Source organism: Kogia breviceps, chromosome 6 (genome assembly GCF_026419965.1).
Source record: "Kogia breviceps isolate mKogBre1 chromosome 6, mKogBre1 haplotype 1, whole genome shotgun sequence".
In the NCBI taxonomy this organism is placed as follows: Eukaryota; Metazoa; Chordata; class Mammalia; order Artiodactyla; family Physeteridae; genus Kogia; species Kogia breviceps.
In genome coordinates, this window is record NC_081315.1 from 53,601,539 (window position 1) to 53,622,797 (window position 21,259).

The 21,259-nt window shown below is 40.6% G+C and overlaps 1 protein-coding gene across 1 annotated transcript in view; it reads left to right on the forward strand.

Annotated features, from left to right (window-relative positions):
• Nucleotides 1-760: 760 nt before the first annotated feature.
• Nucleotides 761-21,259, forward strand: part of SLC4A4 (solute carrier family 4 member 4) — a 354,105-nt gene continuing 333,606 nt past the window's right edge. Inside the window, exon 1 of the mRNA XM_067035812.1 lies at nucleotides 761-834. The gene's annotated coding sequence lies outside the window, so the exon portion shown is untranslated. The remainder of the gene's footprint in view (nucleotides 835-21,259) is intronic.

The window sequence follows — 21,259 nt, forward strand, 5'->3', positions numbered from 1 at the left end:
GCGCGCAGAGCCGGGCCCCCCGGCAGAGGCGGTGCGGCCCGAGGCCCCTCCCCGCCGCCGCCGCCGCCGCCGCCACCGCCGCCGCCGCCGCCGAAGCCCGGGCTGCTGACGCCGAGCGGCGGCCCGGAGCGGTGGGGGCCGGGGGCGCGCGAGCGAGGGCAGGGCAGGGGGCCGGCCGAGGCCAGTCGCGGCTTTAAATATGGATCGCGGGCTCGCGCTCGTGGCACAACCTCCGCCACCGCCGCTTTCTCCGATTCCCCCCGCCCTCCCCGGGCTCGCTCCCGAGGGGCGTCCAGGCCGGGCACCGCCGCTGCAGTGTTAGTTACTGGCAGAAACGTCGGCGATCCCCATAAATATGCAGGAGCTGCAGAAGGCAAAGTAGAGTAGACGCCCGCGCTCTCCCACACTCACTGGCCGCTCACCACGCGGGCCGTGTAGATATCTATCCTCCGCGCTATCTCCCCCCTTTTCTCGCGGGCCGTTCAGGTTCCCGTCCTGCTGGCTCCAAGGACCCTCCCGCTCCAGCACCCTCGCCCCGTCCTCGCCTCCCTCCGCTCCGGAGCGCGCACCCACCCGGGCAGCAAAGTTGTGACTACTTGGGCGCGGGTGGCTCGCGCCCCGCTCGCTCCGCGCCTCGCACCAACTTCCCGCGGTTCGGCCCCGCCGCGCCCCGAGCCCGCGCCTCCGGGGATCCCGCGGGCCCACAGCTTCCAGCCCCGGCGGCGCGCCGGGCAGCGCTTTGGTGGCGGCGGCGGCGGCGGCGAAGGCGGCGGCGGCTGCAGCCCCACACTCAGCCGCCAAACTGGAGGAGCGACGGAAGCCGGACCCCCGGAGGTGAGCGCCCGGCCGGGGCCGTGGAGGGAGGGTCGGCCGAGTCCCCCGCCTCCCGGCGGCAGCGCGCGCTGGGGCGGCGGGCCCGGGGCAGGTCCCGGAGGGGGCTCAGGCGGCCTCTGGCGCGCGCCGGGAGGAAGAGAGAGGTCAGTTGCGGGCCAGGCATCCCCGGGGCTGGGCGCTGGCGGAGTGTGCAAGCCGAGGACGCGGAAAAGTACTTTTTTTCTTCTTCGCGTTTAGAGGAGGAGTTTGGGTGGTCCTGTTTCTCCCCCACTGTAAAGCCCTCAGCGCGTAACCCGGCGTTGCCGTCCTGACTGGGGGCCACTGTACCCCTCGGGCTCGGCTGCAGCGCAGTGACACGTGTGTTCCTGTGAGCGTGGGTGGCCCCAGTGTGGCTGGGCACCTGCTTGAGAGGGTAACGTCCCCAAACCCACTAGCTGGGGAGGCTTGTGGGGGGAACTTTAGGTGCCGCCGAGACCGCGGCCCCCACTTCACTGCCAGCTCCGAGACGGAGCAGTCACATCTTTCCCTGGCACGCCGAAAGCGGGGGTGAGTCAGGCAGATTCTCTGCAAGTGGCACACACACAATTATTTGCAATGGATTTGGAAAGGGTAGGCAGAGGTTAAACTGGGATTTCTCTTGGCCGGCGACAGTGGAGCTCTTCCTCAGGTACTGGGCAGCATGTGCGTCTTGGCAAGAAGAGGTGATTTCTTTTTGCTTAAGTGCATTTTACCCAGCCTTTGCCAGTCCGTTAATAAGAGTCACCAAAGGAAGGCAGGAGTTGGGAACTACATCAGCAAACTGCAGCAAGCACCACAAGCAGGAAAGTTATTAAAGAACAAAAGAACAGCAACAACAAAAAAACCAGAACTTGACATGAGAGATGGAGAAGGAAGCCATTCTACCTCTGTTCTACCATCGTAAACCATTTTTTAAAAAAGTTCCATGTAAAATTTCTGTTTTGTCCACCCCTCATTCCTTCTCCGGGCCTTGCCTTCATAATTGGCCTGCACCAAGCTCTTTCCAGGCTTGATGATGAAGAGCACTTTATAATGCTGGTTTACCCTCCTCATTTCTTTTCCCATTTCACTTCAGTGCTGGAGAAAGTTGCTCCCAGTGGGAAATCATGAACGCTGGCCTGTGCCAAACACACATTGTCTCAAATCCTGGAACAATTCCTTTCCTAAGAGACACTGCATTGTAACATATTTCCCTTTTTCTCATGTATCTGGGACTTGGAGTTCGAATACTACCTGAATTAAATTTAAGTGTACATTGCTCAATAGGGCTTAGTTTTTCATTTTGATTTGAATAGATTGTTCAAAGCAGTTAGAGCAGTATTCAGTAGCTTCTTATGGCCAATGTAATGTCTTTTGAAAAGATTTCTGACTTAAGAACTCTCTTCCTTGTATCCATCACATTAACATTTAAGTAATTTTCATGGTCATTATGGCACTTAGATTGAGGTTATTAGTATAACTTCAATCAAAGAAAGCATGTCTACTTCTGTTTCTATAGCTTTAACAACTAGGGAAAAAACCCTTTTACTTTCATTTTAAAGTTAAATGTAGTGATAAGATTCTGTTCTCATTCTATTACATCTTGAAATTGAATAGTTTTAACTTTATTTCAGGGTCTCTGGTAAGATGACAAAAAACTCCAACATATATGGATAGAGAGAGGAAAGTAGTACTCTAATGAACTCTTGAGGTGTAGGGTATTTATCAAAGCGGAGGTGGAAGGGATAAGATGGGATATTTTGATAGTTCCAGGCATGTCTACCTTTGTGAAAACAGAAAACTAAGAAACCCCCAACATTTTGCATGAAGCTGTTTTCAAAATGAGGTTTTGGGTATCGTTTAATGTTTAGGGGTCATTCTGGAGCCTTACTAACATATATGTATCTTTTTTAGTTCATTTTGTTAACATAAAATGACTTTAAATGTTTGACTGTTAGTGTTATTAGTTTAGTCTTTTAAATGATTAGAATATGTTTGGGGGTTAGAACAGTGTGTGAAAGCAATACAGGGAATCATATTTAGAGAAAACATTGTGATAGAAACGGGTAACCTTTGGGACAACTTCCAGCACACTCTGGTGGTAATTTCATTTTTCACTTAGCTCTGGCAAGTATAATTTTAAGGTTCTGATCCCTTGTTCTGATAACAAGGTGGATAGTCAGGCCATAGCTTACATCTTAAAGAAAACACAGCACTTAAGGAAAGGAAATACACATAAGTTTTTGAATCATGTAGATAATCAGGTTTCTTTGCCTGCCTCTGAGGGCGCTGCAGTCCACGAGGACTACTGTTGTTAGGGTAGAGAGTCCTGTGAGAATTCACTGCTACTTAAGTGTGGCAACACACATCATCTACTTGTTTTGGAGCGTTTCTGTGTTCGTTTTTAATGTGAATAGAAGCCAAGACTGGAGTTGATATCTATAAAGGTTGGGAGTGGAAAGAACAAACTGAGAAGAGAAAAATCTAATGATGATGAAAGTTTCTAAGGAGTCTTTCCTTGATTGCTAAATGGAAAGAATCAGGGCACATTGATTTGATGGGACAAAAGAAGCTGTAAGTGGAACACCTATCTTGGTTCTCACTGTTGCTGCAGTTTCTGAGGCCAACCTGTGATTTATGACATTTATCTATGTTGGGGAAGCCATTTAGCAAAACACATAGTTTAGGAACATCCAGGAAGTTAGTAAGACTTTTACAAAACTAAACTAGATCTTGCTACTTTCAGGAACTTTTTGCATAATGCAGGAATTCAAAGGGACGGGAAGAATAATGTTTTTTTCATGTAAGGTCAGGGCTAAGTTTTATTTCACATACGCTTTTGCCTTTCTCCCAAGAGCTAAGCATTTGATATGTTTATGTCACAAATAGAAAATATGCTGCTGTCCTTCTAACATTAAGATGATATTTTATATCCCTTGTAGCGCACACCGTTAGTTATTTTTGCAGCAGATGGATTCTTTTAACCCACCTTTTACCCAGTTCTTTTGTCTGATGTACATTTACGCACATGCACAGGTGCACGAATAATACTCATTTGTAGAGGTAGCCGATTTTATTTTATCTGAAACCATATTTATGACTGTCATAATGATTTTGTGGCAATGACTTTTATTGCATTTCTCTAGTCTCAGCAGTGCAATGGCATTTCAAACAAGGCATCAAAAGGACACCCAGCTATGAATGGTGATGGATTTATTTACCTGCTGTGACAAAGAAGAGAAAAAACTTTTTCTTCCAATCTTCTTCATGATGTTCATAATTTCATCCCTCAATGATAAGGTCTTACTTGCTTTTGGATTAAGTTATGTGTTCGAAAAGATGGTGATAGAACTAATAATGGTGAAACCATGTACATCTGTAGTTGTTTTCAGAAACCAAAACATCCATCTTTTTCTTCTTCCCTGCAAATTAAGTAGATGTAAGGGATTATCATGCTTGTCGAAAAGATGAGGAAGTTAAGACACAGTGAACTTTGTATGCTTTTCTTAAACTAAGTGGAAAATTATTGGTGGAGGTGGGAATGAACATTTCATCTTTGAACTAATGATGCCTGTTTCTTGAATGACTGTTATCAAATGAATGAGTATTGTTTTAGTCACAGCTTTTAAGATACTAAAGCAGATGAACATTCATCTTGGTGTAAAGTGAGAGTTTCCATTCCTGTAGGTAATTCTGTTCAGTGGAGGCACCCACCTGTCTCCTCTTTAGTTCAGGTCCTGCAGTGCCCGCGGGTGAGGCTTTCAGTTTGTGTGTGCCCGTTCTAACTCCAGGCTTGAGAGCTAACTTTTGTTTTTCATGAAAAATGGATACAGAAAGAAGTTACATGAAATTAGGATGTAAAAGGAAATAATCACCAACTAGTATTTCAAAGGTTTTTTTTTTGTGGATTATTGTGTGGAAAAAGTATCCTTTGTTTCACTAGAATTTCTGTATTGGAAACATTTAAAAAGTTTTAAATAAAACTTTTAGTATACTTTTTTTGGGGAATTTGAAAAATCAAAATTAATAAAAATACAAAATGAGAAAGGAATATATTCTTTGAAACTGATAAGATGTTCTACGAGTGACACAATTAGAAAAACTGTTCATAATGTCTTGGGTAAGAAGTTAGCAGTTGGACTAACAATGCAGGGGACACAGGTTTGAGCCCTGGCCGGGGAAGATCCCACATGCCGCGGAGCAACTAAGCCTCTGCATCACAACTACTGTTGCCTGCGCTCTAAAGCCCTTGAGCTGTAACTGCTGAGCCTGCGTGCCCCAGCTACTGAAGCCCATGCACCTAGAACCTGTGCTCCACAGCAAGAGAAGCCACTGCAATGAGAAGCCTGTGCACTGCAACGAAGAGTAGTTCCCGCTAGCAGCAACTAGAGAAAAGTCTGGACGCAGCAGTGAAGACCCAATGCAGCTAAAAAAAAAAAAAAAAAAAAAAAAAAAAAAAAAAAAAAAAGTTAGCAGTTTCTTTTCTTTTTTATAAATATATTCACTGCCTGATATTCTCTTATACTATTTGCAAATAAGTAAACTTGTGGGATCTGGAATTTTATGTTCGTTAATTCTAGCTTTGGCCTGGAGACCTAGTATTCACGGATAGGGCCCAGTTACAACTCCATCCATTTGGAACTCCTATATTTGGCATATTCTTCAGCAAAACAGCCTATGAGCAGGCAAAATAGAGGGTTAAAAAAAGAGACATCATTAAAGAGGATTCACTTTACTCTTAGGACATCTCTCAGATTCTGTTTGTTCTTTAATTCAGATGCAGTTCCAGTGGCTGATTATAACATTTCTAATCCTACAGCAAACAGTAAACTACAAATTAAAAGATAGAAATGGCCTGATATTGGCAGTTGCATGGATAACATTGAAAAGTGCCAGAGAACAGCTTGGTAGTAAAGGAGAGGTAGACTAACTACTAATAGCAGATGTAAGAATGAAAGGAAGCCTGGTGGTTTGGACTCTACTCTGCCCTGATAGCATCACTTCATACATTCCCTTCCCCTTCCTCCCCTTCTTTCTTTTCTTTCTCCTTCCCGTCTTCCTATCTATTTACATTTTTATTGAAATGTAACGTGTATATAAAAGTATGCCATTAAATTATAAGTAAATAGCTCAGTGATTTACCTAAGTGAATACAGCCCGGACCCAGCACCAAAGCCAAGATGTAGACCATTGTCAGCAGCCAGAAGCCCCCTCTTTCCTCCCTGCCAAGAGTAGTTTCCCTCCTGACTTCTGGGACTGCAGGTTACTTTCACCTTTTGTTGAACTTTCTACCAGAAAAGTTGTATATCCTTGTGCCTGCCTGCTTTTGCTCAACGTTATGTTTGTGAGAATCATTCCCGTTTTGTGCATAGCAAAAGTTTGTTTATTCTCATTGCATTATAGTGTTCCACTTTATAAGAATGCCACAGTTTATTCATGATGGACCCTTGAATAAATTCACTCTTGATGGGCATTTGAGTTTTTTTCCCAGTTTTTGGTTATTATGCAAAATGCTGCTCTGAGCATTATTACGTATGTCTTTTGGTAAATGTGGGAATTTGGGATGTGTGTGTTGTGAGTTGAATTGGTGAGCTAGACTTAGTAGACAGTGTCTTCCTTCAAAAGTGGTACCAGCATCTTATGAGAGTTTTGGCTGCCTCACATCCTTACAAACAGCTGGTATCACCTCTTTTTAATTTTAACCATTCTAGTGGATGTGTAGTGGTATCACATTGTGGTTTTAATTTACATTTCCCAGAGTACCTTTTGTACCTTTTTATATGTTGATTGGCTTTTGTTTTTCTTTTGTGAAGTACTAGTTCAGGGTTTTTGCTCATGGAGTTTCTGCCGAGTATGTCATCCCAAGTTACAGATTTTAGTACTTGGGGGGTAAACTTACCTTATTTGTTTAGAAGGCTAAGCTAACCAGACAAACACTTTCATCAGTGTTTCTGTATAATAAATAAAATAAACGAGTGAAGAGATTGGAAACATCTTTTTTATTTTTAAGTGAAAGTAAGTTTATTCAGAGATACACATTCCATAGGCAGAATGTGGTCCATCTCAGAAGGTGAGAGCAGCCCAGGGGTATAGGGTTGTTAGTTTTTATGGGCTGGGTTATTTCATAGGCTAACAAGTGGGAGGATTATTCCACCTATTTGGGGGGAGGGGCGGGGATTTCCAGGAATTGGGCCACTGCCCACATTTTGCCCCTTTATGATCAGCCTCTGGACTGGCACCTGTGGGTGTGTCGTTTAGCATATGCTAATAATTATGATGAGCATATACTGAGGTTCAAGGTCTCCTGGAAGTCGAATCTTGCAACATCTTGGGCCTAGTCGGTTCTAACTAGTTTTTGTAGTATCTTGTTTGATTAGAAACATTTTGAACTTGTAAACACAGTAGTCTGGATCTGTGTAACTGTGTCCTTAAAAAAAACAGCTTTAACACAACATTCGAAACCATACAGAATGTGTCCTCTGTGCTTACCATAAAAGTAGAGTACCTTGTTATGTGGTATTGCCCAGTGACTGATGGAAATGTGCATTTGGAAGGTATGAGTTGGAGACCAGGCTCTCTTATTTGTGAGTTATTTGATTCGGAGAATTTAGAAAATCATCTGTAATAGATCTCTTGTTTTTTTCATTAGTATTAAAATGGCTGTAAAACCTAATTCATTAGAGGTATTATGGGAGACAGATGAGGTGGTATTTATAAAACCTTGCTCAGAACTGTAAATGGCTATACATATTTTAGTTATTTTATTATTGTTGTTGTGTTCTAAACATATCTTACTCTTGAGTTGAATTTCCAACACTGAGAGCAGTTCCTGACATAGCGATAGATGCTTGTTTGCTGAATGAATGAACAACACACTTAAGTACCCTTTTTGAGCTGTTAACTCTGCATGCTTCAGACTGTGTTTTACATTTTTTTCTCTAGAACTTTTACTTTTTATTGCTAAAGCTGAATTGGGAACAGGGTTTATTAAACATCAGCTTGAAAAATTGAGTCTAGTAGCCAGCAGCTTGAGATCACCCATTTCACTATGTAGCCCATATCAAATTTATGCCCCCAAATAACACACACAGGACCTGGAAAATCCTTGAAAATGATTATAGTGCTCTTTACCCCATGGGTGAGCCCCCAGAGCGGAATATTTTTTGCTTCTATAATTAGAATGCTGGCCAACAATTTCCAGATTTAAAATCTTGTAGTGGGTTTTCCAGTGCTGATACATTGGAAACCAGGTTTCGTGAAAAATGGAATATTTAAAGATGAATAACAGCTGAAAACTGGAGCTGGTAGAGAGCCCTTTCAGCTTACTATGGTTAAGGTAGTTCTCGGATATGTTGATTCTATTATGAGAAGCAAACATGCAGCATATACCTTATGAACATTTGTGTAAAGCAGCGATTCTTAATCCCTTGAAAGGTCTGATTCTCAACTTTGGTTTGACTTTCTGATCCTCCTTTTTCTTCATATGAAAAGGAGGTAAGTGCCCTGTATTTATATTTAAATGAAATAGAATGAAAATTTGTATGATTTTTTTTTTTTTTTGAGAATTACATGATAAACAACAGTAGGTATCCCTTTGCAAAATCAGGCTTGCAGCAGAAGAGACTTCGACTTTGATATGGAAATCTAATTAGATTTTCTTACCCAAAGACTGATTTTTTTTCCCCTTTTTTAAAATATTTGAGTTTTTTTCTTTTCTTTTGAGAGCTGGTCGTGGTAGTGCTGGTTGGTTGGCTTTTATCATTTAAGTATAACTGTTTTGTGGTACTCAGATTTCTGAGTATCTAACATGTATTGCTTCAGAATAACATGTCAACCTATCAGTCTACATTTTATGAGGACGTTTACATTTTAGGTAGCATCCCTCATATGTGCTTGACCCGAATGTGGCTGCTTTATGGTGATTTACTGGACAAATGGAATCATCTGAAATAGTAGACCACTTTTGTTTTCTTGTTACAGATATAATGCTATGGAAAAGTGAAATAAATACAAAGGGTAATTATAGTGAGTCTTGTTAAACTACTGTTTTAAAAATAGTGAATTTCAGAAAACCTCATCTTCTGTTCTGGGTGATTTCATTCCTGTGAGAAGTTAAAGTGGGTCCTTTAAAAACAAAAGCACCCAGGCATGTCTGGTTATTACTGTGTTAAAAGCTGGAAGCAGGACTCCTCCCTTTGGTGTCTACTCAGCACATGTGACTTTAAAAAGAAATTGATGCTATGGATTTAGGGAAGAACAACTATTAAAAGCATAGGACTGTGACAACTATAGTATCTAAACTGATATCCCATGAGAGTGGAGTGAGATTAGCTCTTCCATATCTCCTGCTTTTCAGCATGGAACTCTGTTGGTCTCTATGGCCTATTGGGGAGATTCCTAATGTCTTTAACACACACCAGGCTTTGGTACCTTCTACCCCAGAATGATCATGAATGAAGTTCTGAAAGTGTTATTAGTGAAACATGTTTGTTTTGAGTGAGGACTGAGTGAGATCATCAGCCTGGAAGTTTGACTGTATCTTGAGTGTTGATGGCTGCCCTCCTCAAACCCTCCCCTTGCATGTTGCATGTTGACTGCAGCTGCCGCGAGACCTCCCAGCAGAACTGCTTCAGAAATGCCTTCATTCCTTTGACCTCTAGAGACTGTGTCCTTAGGAATGTGAGATGAGCACTCATGATGTTAGCAGAGAGTAGGGCCTCATGTTAGGAGTTGGCTAAAGTACTGATTATAGTCACCTTTAGAAAATTGCTGAGCGTTAACAGATTGAGAAGAAACACACAGCTCACACATTTGCAGTTTTACAAGTTGAACTCCTTTGCCAGGGAAATGAGAGAAGGTGAATAGGAAGTGTCTCAAAAGATTTAGATAAATGAGATCAGATAATTTCCCTTGAAAAGTACATTAAGAGATGAAACTAAAACACCCATCCAGAAACATCAGAAGAAAATATAATTCAAGCACTCCCACTTTTTCCTGCCAAAACACTAGGCAGTGAATTGTACGCTCTATTTGATCACTTTATTGCTTACTGCTCTGCACCGCACTGTTTCATATGTGTTCATGTTGTCTTCCTACACTTTCTGCTTCCTCACTGTAAGAATTGAGGCAGGGTATCTTTTGTGGTCCTCACAGTGGATAGCATATTTTATAGTGAAAATACTTATTTAGTGGAATTAAAATTAGTTATTTAAAAAATCTGGACAGACCAATCAGAGATGCCCAATCATTACACTCAATTTAATCTAAAGTCTATTTCTTCTCAAGAAATTCCTCCAGTGTAGTACCTCTGATCATTGCTGTTAGGTCTTTCAAATATTTCTTGTGAAATTTGTTGTCATGAAGTTTGGAATCTGGTAACTTTGGGGATGAAACTTTTGTTATTAGGGTTGTGATGTTTTATAGTTCCTTGGAAAAATTACCTAACTGTTCTATTTAGATAGGACTCTATTTTATCTGTTCTCTGAATTGAACACAGTTTTACGTACTAATTTTTTGAGATTAAAAATGAGTTGCTAGCACTTAAACTGTTTATTTTGAAATAGTTGTAGGCTCACAGGAAGTTAGAAAAATATAGTCCAGTTTTTACATAGCTTTGACCCAGCTTCCCCCAGTGAGCACTGCTTTTAAGATTTCTAAAGAGGCATTTACCTAGAAAAAATTTTAAAAGGAATTGTAATTTTTGTGCCTTCTCTGAAGAATATGTAGAAGATATTGTAAAAAAAAGGCAAAATTAGGCACATCTAGTACTTTCTGGGTTTCAGTTGGCAAACCTGAATGGGTATGTCGTGTGGTAGGCAAGGGAAGAGTCATTCACTTATGTATTCACATCTGTGAATTTGGTGTTTGCCTCACTCGAATCATTCTTTTATATTGTACTGATCATGTTGAACTAGGAGTTTTTTTTTTTTTTTTTTGCGGTACGCGGGCCTCTCACTGCTGTGGCCTCTCCCGTTGCGGAGCACAGGCTCCGGACGCGCATGCTCAGCGGCCATGGCTCACGGGCCCAGCCGCTCCGCGGCATGTGGGATCTTCCTGGACCGGGGCACGAACCTGTGTCCCCTGCATCGACAGGCGAACTCTCAACCACTGCGCCACCAGCGAAGCCCGAACTAGGAGTTTTAAATCCAGATGTTGTTCTCATAAAATCTTTGGAAGATATAATACAAATATAAATGAGGAAAGTAGGACTCCTCTATGGTACTGCAGTTAGGGCACTGTGATAATACTGGGTTTTATGTAAAGGTGAGAGAATATCATTGCACTATGTATCTATGTGTTAGGTGTATTTTATTTGCCTTATAATCTATGTGCCTTATAATATGTGTGAATGCGTAATATACTGAGACATTTTAGAATAGATGTTTTACATGTTATATATAGAATAGTATTTCCAGTGACATCTCAATGTTTGATTATTCTTTGGTATATTGATAAATATTACATTTGAACACATACTATTTGAATTCAGTTATCACCTCTTAATAGGGGTCTTTTAATGTTGAGTGTCTGTGTTCATCCTTATGAGCCTTACCTATATGGCTCCCTCAAAGGTTTGGTCTTGCACCTCAAGACAGACATAACTGGGAAAGGTCTAGAGAAGTGCACTTGAATATCATGAGAATAGGGGGTTGTCTTTAGGAGAACAGACAGAAATTGATTTGAATGCTGTAATCTTGAACAATGAAGTCTGAAAGGAGACCTCACCTACGTCTTAGTCCAAGCCTGGGGAAAGTCATGAACACTCTGCCCCAAATCCAAGAACATCAGCGCTAGGAGGTCCACTTACAGCTGAGAGAAATAGGTTTAGAGTTTAAATTTATGCAGTGGCTATTTCTGGCAACAGCATTTTACCCTAAGAGGAGAAACTGGCTTCTCAAGAGGCACAGAACAAATCTTTACATAGATTAAGTATTTATACAATGTAAAAGAGAATATGGATATGTTTGGTAAATAGACCTCTTTGGACAGTATTCTCTCTTGACCCAGAGCTTTCTCACAGCACTTTGTTCGAGTGACCTATCATTTTGTAGAATGGTTTCTTGCTTTTTGATGTCACTGTCAGATGTCACTGAAGGGTGGTCTAAGGGATTGTGGGTCTGACCTCACATGACGTTTCCTATAAAGTTTACCTGTGTCAGCAGGTCTTATCTCAGCTCTTGACCTTGACCAGAAGGTACTAGTATAAGTGCATTGTTACATTTGAGGCTATAAAATGATCAAATCATTTAACACTCCCTGTAAAATTTCTCTAAATCAAGTCCACCCCTTGCTGCTGATAAAATAAAATTGGGTGTTTCTGAATTAAAAGCAACACTTTTGGTTCAGGGTTCATTTGGGATAATTCCACTACTCTGAAAGAGTTTGCTTTCCCAACTAAGTGAAATTTATTTTGTAGGTTTAAAAATCGGTGTGTTAGATACCTTAGATGTAATATTATGTTCACAGATTAAATAGAGAGCTTAGAAAGCCCAATGCCATATATTTCCTTTCGACCCACAGTTTTTAGCTTCTGTGATGGAAGGACTCGGGTGTATGGGCTTGAATAACACAGTGTCTTTTATATAAAAACCAGAGCAGCAGAAAAAACCAGGCTAGAGTACGTGGCTCAGGCTTCAAGCAGGTTGCTGCTTGAATCGGGAGCTGGTGGATTAACTTCCTAGACCTATAGAGACAGTGAGGGTTCTAAGGAAGGTGTCCAGGGATAAGGGATCTATCAGGACCCTGATGATTTGGGGAGCAGTGATAGGATGGTGTGAATGCCTGAAGTATGGGCAGTAGGTACCATGGGTTGCAGTCTGTGGAATCAAGGGAGGGGAAATCATATTTTGAAGAGCCCATTTCTGGGAAATTGTGAATCTGTCTGCTTAAATTGCAGGAGTGATCTATTTATCTACTGTCATTAGAGTATGAAGTATTCACTTTAATTGAATTTTCTGATAACTGAAGCTTACCTAATTAAGCATCCAATTAAAATTGCTAGTGAGAAGCAGCCACATAGCACGGGGAGATCAGCTCGGTGCTTTGTGACCACCTAGAGGGGTGGGATAGGGACGGTGGGAGGGAGGGAGAGGCAAGAGGGAAGAGATATGGGGATATATGTATATGTATAACTGATTCACTTTGTTATACAGCAGAAACTAACACACCATTGTAAAGCAATTATACTCCAATAAAGGTGTTAAAAAATTTGACTTAAAATATGTTTCTGAATTGCGCACACTTATCTCCTTTCTTAACAATCTATTGAATATAATTTTCCCTTTTGTTCATCTCTCATGGTCATTATATAGTTCAGTGATGCTCTTTGGGCTGGAGATGTGTGGAGCTATTGCTCCTGTGCCAAGTGTTCCCATATTGCTGTGCTTTGTACATTCTTTTGCTTGTCCTTTATGTTGTAAAGAGGGTGTCTGAGCTGTGTCTAAACAGGGATTGAGGGTCTTGCTATTTGCTGATATGGTGGGCAGTGACCCCCAAAGTATCTATTCTCATGAGTTGAACATATATGAGGAAATGCTGTTTTGACTAGAGGCCAGGATGAGAGAGAGCAATGGAGGGTACTGTGCCCTAGGGAGGAGGCCTTAGCCATATTGAGAGAGAGAGACTGTAAGACAAAGCTGAAGGACCCATTTTCATGAGGTGGTCTGAGAAGTGTGGGCCAGGAGAGGGCTGCTTCAGGATCCAGGTAGCAGAGTGTAGCTCTGGGGTGATGGTGCCTGAGGCAGTAGCTGTGGGCTTCAGTGCCTTGAAGGTTTAAAGCATTAGGAGACCCGGAGAGAGCATCCCGGGCAGAAAAGCAGCATTCTCCAGTAGTCACTGGCCTTCAGTGAAGAGGCCCAAATAGAAGGTCATGAAAGGACTGGTGGTGAGCACGACTGACAGACTCCAGAAATGAGAGAAGGTTGCTGAGACCCAGCAGTCCTGTGGCAAATTTCGGTTATTGTTACCAAGACTTCTTTGTACCTGCAGGTATTGAGGCCTGTGGAAACTCCCATTGAGCTTGTTTTCTGAAACTGCATTACTGTCAGGATTTCAATGTGCTGTTTATGAGCATGGACGCTGGAGCCAGAGTGCCTGGGCTTGAGCCCTGCCTCCAGGACCGTCTTAGGTTGGGTTCCCTGGGAAACGGGTTCTGATTGGGCAGGAAGTTTATTGGGGCTTGTGCTGAGGTATAATACCTGTGAGAGAGTGAAGGAAGTTAGATTGGGGAGACAGAGGAGTTGAAGTTGATTCGATGGTAGCCAAAGCTTCTGCTGGCCCCGTCAGGAACTCTGGAGCTGAGAAGACCCTTCAGAGTTGCCTCATCTTGAGGTAAGGGAGCCAGGCCTTTTTACCCCATGTCAACCAGTCGTGAGAAGTGGGCTGCCCTTGGACAGGGCGTTGACTTTGAATCAGGTGGCTCTCTAGAGCAAGACTGAGCTGGGCGTAGTCAGTCACCCAACATTCCCAGGGGGAAGCCCCTCCTTTGTGAGGGGGAGATCTGGGTGATACAGCATGGCCCCCAAATCCTTAGTGCTCCAGCTCTTCATCTGAATCTACCTCCTTTAAGGCCTGGCCTAGGCTTTCAGTAAGTTAGTATATATGAAATGCTTAGAAAAGTTTGTAGCACATAGTATGATTTAGGTGTTCTTTATCATGATCATACCTGACTTCATCACCTCTACCTTTCCTTTATAATATGGTTCTTTTAATACAGTTTGAGTTTGAAAGCTAATGCTCTCACTGTTTATTTTTTCTAATTTTCTTTGCAAGAGGAAAAAGTCTGACAATATCCTTGTAAGAACATTAATTTAGTGTACTATGTATTTTGGTAGTGTTCACATTTTTAATTTTTACTGGAAGAAAGATGCAAAAGAGATAATCACTGATGATGAAATTGGAAGGATTTGGGCATATGGTGAATGAAATTTTTAGGTAGGGGTGTGTGTGTCATTTTTAGCCTCCCTCAAAGTAACTTAGGTGAGGACCTTCCAAGTTTATGGGACATGGACCCGCCTCTGCTGTTGCGTTGGGGAGTGGTAGGATACAGCAGTTCATGACCAGGTGATAGTGTCCATCTCAGAAGGTCCCCAGCGTCTTGGCCTTTGTCTTTCCTGTCACTCTGGTCTAGATCTGAACATTACAACACAATCAGTAAATACAGCATTGCCAACTTAATTAAATTGCTTCATTTCTTAAACATTTCAGAATCGTTCTTTTCAACATTTCAGTATTTAAATTCCATAAATATAGAGCGGGTCACCTGGAGTGTTTTAGAAATTTGGTTTTGATTCAGAGTAATGTTCTCATGGAGGCTCAGTCCCTGCCAATTCATTTCTCATTCACTTGGGGACATGGCTAATTCCTTTGGACAGTTTCTGTCTCCTTCGTATTTGTATGGATGGAAAACATTTCATTTGAAATGACTTACTTGATTGACCCACTATGCACCAGGCAACTATATCATAGTAAGTTGTTTATTTTGCCCTGCTAACATGAAAGCAGTGATAGTTAATTATGTGTGCCACAGAACACTTCTTTAAAACATAAAGTTTGTCTGTTTCTTCTCTTTGCACCAATAGTCCATTATTGGCATATCTTAATAAAGCCAGCAGAGCAGAGGAGGAACTACTGTGATACTTACTTTCATGGAATTTTTTTTTTTTAAAAGACCTTCCTTGGATTCATTTTCTTCCTTAGTTTTAAGTTGCTTGTAGCTATTCTCAATTTCTTTCAAAGAAATGAGAATATTTGGAGTAAACCATGAAAAATAATTTATCTACATATTTATTATACAGTGACCATAGATGATGAAGATTATATGGAATACATAGTAAATATCAAGCCCAGTCAATGAGAAAATTTATCTTAGCTGCTTTGGTGTTACCTGATTTTTGGGTTGAGCAGTGAGTTGTGGGTTCCACGCAGAATTCCATAGTTAGTTTTGTTATGTGAGCTGGGAGCCTTATGGAGAATCTCACTTCAGCAACCAGCAAGGTTTTTTTTTTCCCTGTTGAGGTTAGGAATGTCAGCAAGGTTTTTTTTTTTTCCCTATTGAGATTAGGAATGTCAAGTACATTTAAGATTTTACTTCCACGTTTTTTGTTTGTTTGTTTGTTTTTGTTTTTTTTGGGGTGGGGGGAATTTTGGGGAGGGGTGAATGTTGATAAAAGATTTAAGGTTGACTAATAGATGTGTAAAAGGTATTAATGTTTGAAGTGGTGAAAACTCATCTCATAATAAGCCCTTTCTAAAACCAAAGATGACTTTAAAAACTGTGCATTTTGGGGATTAAAATACATAAACCCTCTTTTCAGAGAAATGTTGTTGAGCTCCATGTAATGGAAACAAGTCTCATATCCAAGAAGATTATGTCCGTACAGCATTTAATTCTCTAAAACATGAAATTATGACATTTGTATATGTGATCTTTCAATGTGTAGGAGACATGAAGTAAAAAGTGAATATTTTGGACAAAATTATTTATTGTTTCCAAAATGGACATGGGTAAGTGATTGTATCTTGTATATTGTCTATTTAATCCGAAACCAACTACAATTACCATATGATTGTTTTGCAGAGCGTGGCCTGCTACTGACTCTCTAAAAGCCACTTCATGCCTCCTCTGTTTTTTTTTAACATGAATGCAGGCGGTTTTTATGTGGTTTTTAGTTATAGTCTGGTGAAAAAAAATTCTCAATCTTGGGCCATTGTTTTGAGTTTTAAAATGAATAAATTAAAACCAGAATATATTGTAGATAAGAAGGGAAAATTGTCTAACAAAACCCAATTTTTTATTTAAATAGGACATTACTTTCATATAGAGTATTAATCAAGGTTAACCAATTCTTAGCTTGTTCATCTACATTTATACATGTAGTACAGTCATCGACATTAAATGTTTGCTTAAATGATCACTAATACAGTAGAAATACATTATACTAGACTTTACTCTCAGAGTTTTACATATGAAATCTTTAGTAAACTCACTATTATATTACTTAAGAAGAGGAAGGATACATAATAAGCATCTCACTGTGAATTCCAGTGAAACCGCATTATTAGAATTTACATTTTTTATGAAAATTAAGGGCTAGTTTTTACTCAGTGATACTCAAAGGTTAACCAAAAGGAAAAGGAATGTTCCAGATAGGTGTCAGCTGTTTGGTCTAATGGTCTAAATGAAATGGGGAAAGAAAATGAAAAAGAAATCATGGACTTAGACTAATGGTTCAGTTTCCAACTGTAAACCTGGTGAGTTCACTTTAAGTGAGGTTTGCTGCAAATTGATGATGGTTTTTAGCACTTAGCTTCTTATCTCCAAAGCACTTTCCAAATGTTGAATAATTAATTGCCACAACTCCTGTCTTGGGGGTAGAATGGCAGGCATGTCTCTCTGTTTACCAGGAAACCATTATGGCAGAGTCTGTAAATGTTGATTTTTATTTTTAGAGGTTTCTGTGCTTTCCAAGGTGACCAGCTTTTTAAATGCTGTCCTGGTGTCCAATCACAGGGTTATGGGAAAAGTAACCAAGGATGTTGAGTACTTGAAAACTTTTTCTTCTCATTGTTCCCATTGTTTTCATCTCACTTCTGTCTGCTCATCATTTTGGAATACAATTATTTTTTGTAAAAAAAAGAAAAATGGAATAGTAAGTGTCAGTAAGTTTAGTCTCTGAAATTAGTACACTCTCATCTGGCAAATTCAAAATTTGGGAAACCTGGTGGAACAATGGGAACAAATCTAAGTGGCAAAAAAGTCACATTCCGAAAACAGTTTTAATAAATTAATGAATCTTTCAAACAGTAGTTTTTATAACTTTAACTTAACCTTGGAGTCTGAGGAATAATAAATATATATGTATATATATTGAATAAAGTATTATAGACAGTTGAGCTATGTGACGTATATAGAAGACAAGCATATTAAAAAATTAGAGAACAAGAAAGAAGGTAAGAGGCTAATTTAGTATAGAATGAAATGGATAATTGAACACTGGCGTTAATAAATCTGAAAGGAGTTTGAAAAGAGGGACGTCTTAAGTGAAGGTGCAATATGACCAATATGACAAGAGCCTTGAGGAGGGTGGGTGGCTTCCGGTGGCAACCACGGCTTACCAGATGACAATACCTACATTAGCCAGACTAATTCCTGGCTCGTTTGTGTTGCCAGCATCAGGATGTCTACTGATTAGCTCTCTGGAGAGATGCAGCATGAAGTCACTGTGGCAGACGCAGGAGGCTATCCATCCCTCAGGTTCTCAGCCTTTGAAACAGAAAAAGAGCCAGGGCCTTCCTTTAAGAGCAGTTAACTGAACTGTTTATGTTTTGAGAAACTGACCAGATAACAAAGAGAATGCTGTGGTGTTTGTTTCTGATAAGCGTTGAGTTTCTTTGTGTATGATGAACACCTTTAAAGGCAGCCAGAGTTCGATTCTTCATGTCGTTTCAAGGAGATGAAGTCCTAGAAATCTTAGAAGTGTCTGCTTACACTTGTCTACTGAATGCAGAGATAGGTTCTTGATTTTGAGGTCTGGGGTCCACAGGTGGACCTTAGGCTGAGGCTCATGAACCCCCAGATATTGTATACAGAATTTGTATGTATATATGTTTTTGGAAGAGTGCATCCAAAGGATTCGTGTGTTGCTAAAGTGGTGACATATACAAAATATTTATATTTAATGTGGACTAGTGTCCCTTAACAATGTTTACTTAGTCTCCTACAAATAACAAAACAAAATGTTAGTTTTTAGCTATCTACTCCCCCTCAAGTCTAGGTGGAAAAGAAAGGAGGGCCTATCAGCTCTAGGATATAACGTCTAAAAATCTAACGTTTTATGTTATCAGAAACATCAGAAAGTGCAATGATGCAATCAGAACCAGTGAACATGGTTATTTAACTACAGTGCATTAAATTTGGAAAGGTAGTGATCAAGTCCAGCTTATCTACAATCAGTCATGGGGCTTTCCTGCTATCAGATCTGAAGGAGGTATGCCCATAAGGATTGGCAGCTTTGACTGCATTTTTACTTTAGCTTACTTTCAGACATGAGGTACTTTGATAGCATTTTTGTGGGAAACTGCTCATTGAATATGTGATACCTATGGGAAGTAAGGGAGTTCCTTGCCTCTGTGGGGTTCCTTTTGTAAGCAATGTAGTTATTTTCCGGAATATTTGTAGATTAATTTAATTTTTGTAAGTAAGATCATGTTTATGTGAAATTTTACAAATAAGATCTTGATTACCACTCATTAGGGGAAGCTTGATATTTAAAAGAATACTGCAATATAAGAGATTGGTAAATACTAGTGCAAAATAATACCAGAAAATTAGGGTTCTTTACTTGAGTTCAGAGTTGGCCTTTGGGGGGCAGGGATTCAATAACCTCATGAAAATAGAGCACCATTTACATTATAGATTCATCTATCCATTTTATTTTGAGGTTATTATCTATAGCTTTCATCAGATTTTCAAAAGGCCATGGCCCCAAAAGAGGTTAAGAATCACTAGCTTATAATGTCAGAACCTTATCTGTGCTTATCTAAAAAGAACTCTTCTGTTTTGAAGATTTTGCTCAACTTCAGAAATTTAAAGACGGGTCATTGATAAAGAATAAAATGGTATGACAAAATGGACCTCAAAAGTGTTTAGGGCTGCTGTGGTTTGAATGTTTGTGTCCCCCTCCAAATTCACATGTTGAAAACTTAATTCTCAAAGGTGATGGTATTAGTAGGTGTGGCCTTTGGGAGGTGATTAGGTCATGAGGATGGAGCCCTTGTGAATGGGATTTGTGCTTTTGTAAGAGATTCCACAGAGCTCTGTAGTCCCTTCTTCCATGTGAGTGTACAGTGAGAAGTCTGCAACCTGGAAGAGGGCTCGCACCTGACCATGCTGGTGCATGGACTGGTCTAGGACTTCTGGTCTCCAGAGCTGTGAACAAAACATTTCAGTTGTCTATAAGCTTCTCATCTGTGATAATTTGTTATAGCAGCCCGAAGGGACTAAGGCTGAAAGTTATGGAGATTCATTACACAACAATGTAAATATATTTAACACTACCGAACTGTACACTTAAAAATGGGTGGTTGGAAAATTTTGTTACGTGTTTTTTGCCACAGTAAAAAAAAAAAAATTTAGGGCTGAGTTCAGTGCTTGATAAATATGTATTAGATTTGACAAATACCTTAGAAGATAAGAAAGATCAAATCAGTACCTCTGGGCTTCCCTGGTGGCGCAGTGGTTGAGAGTCCGCCTGCCGATGCAGGGGACGCGGGTTCGTGCCCCGGTCCGGGAAGATCCCGCATGCCGCTGAGCGGCTGGGCCCGTGAGCCATGGCCGCTGAGCCTGGGCGTCCGGAGCCTGTGCTCCGCGGTGGGAGAGGCCACAACAGTGAGAGGCCCGCAAAAAAAAAAAAAAAAAAAAAATCAGTACCTCTCAATTAACTGAGAGCCTGGGATTGAATATGTGGGTTACAAAAAAATCTATGGATAATACATGAAATCTCATTATGATCAATAGTTGGAACAATTTCACCCATGAAATGCACATTCATTTTGATTCTGTCTGTATAAAAAAAGGAGAGAGTGGTTTCTTAACTCTATTGTTTGGTTTGGGTTTTATTTCTTGGTTTAGGTTTTATTTCCTCTATGATGGCTATCTATTGGAGGCGTATCATGCAGTGCTTAAGTATTCAGGCTCTGGCAGCAGACCAGATGGTCATTTTGTTTTGCCGTTTATGACTGTGGTCTTGGGCAAGTCAATTAACAGCGTTCTTGTGCCCCTCCATCTGTAAAATAAGGATAACAATAGTACTGATCTCATAGGGTAGCTGTGGAAAATCAAATGCTCTAGCATATATTGACAGCGGTGCCTGTCTCATGGCAAGGACTTAATAATTGTTAGTTTATTACGACTTTTGGAGTGATGCCTACCAATAAGATAGATAAGATACTTCAGGCTGAAAGGACAGCAAGAAGAAATGAGATGTTGGCTGTGCTCCAAATGCTATAATCTTCCCTTGAATAAATGAGAATTGATGGTTTACGTTATTGACACTGGTGTGAAGTCTCTCGGAGAGTTTCACTTCATTGAATATGTCTAGACACATGGGTCTTCCAAACAATATTTCTGAGCTTATTAATTCAGAGTTGTAAAAATTTAAAAAATCTGTAACCATGTGTGAGGATAAATTTTTAGGATATGCTTCCATAAGCTTAAAGAAAACTATGCCTATAGGTACATATTAGTGTTGCTTTTAAAACTAAAAATGATTTCCCATCATTTCACACACACATACAAACTAAACAAAGGTCACAGACTGTAAAATGAATTTTAAAATGTTGAGATCAGATCATTTAGTGAATAAACTTAATTTTCAGGACTTCCCTGGTGGTCCAGTGGTTAAGACTTCACGCTCCCCATGCAGGGGTC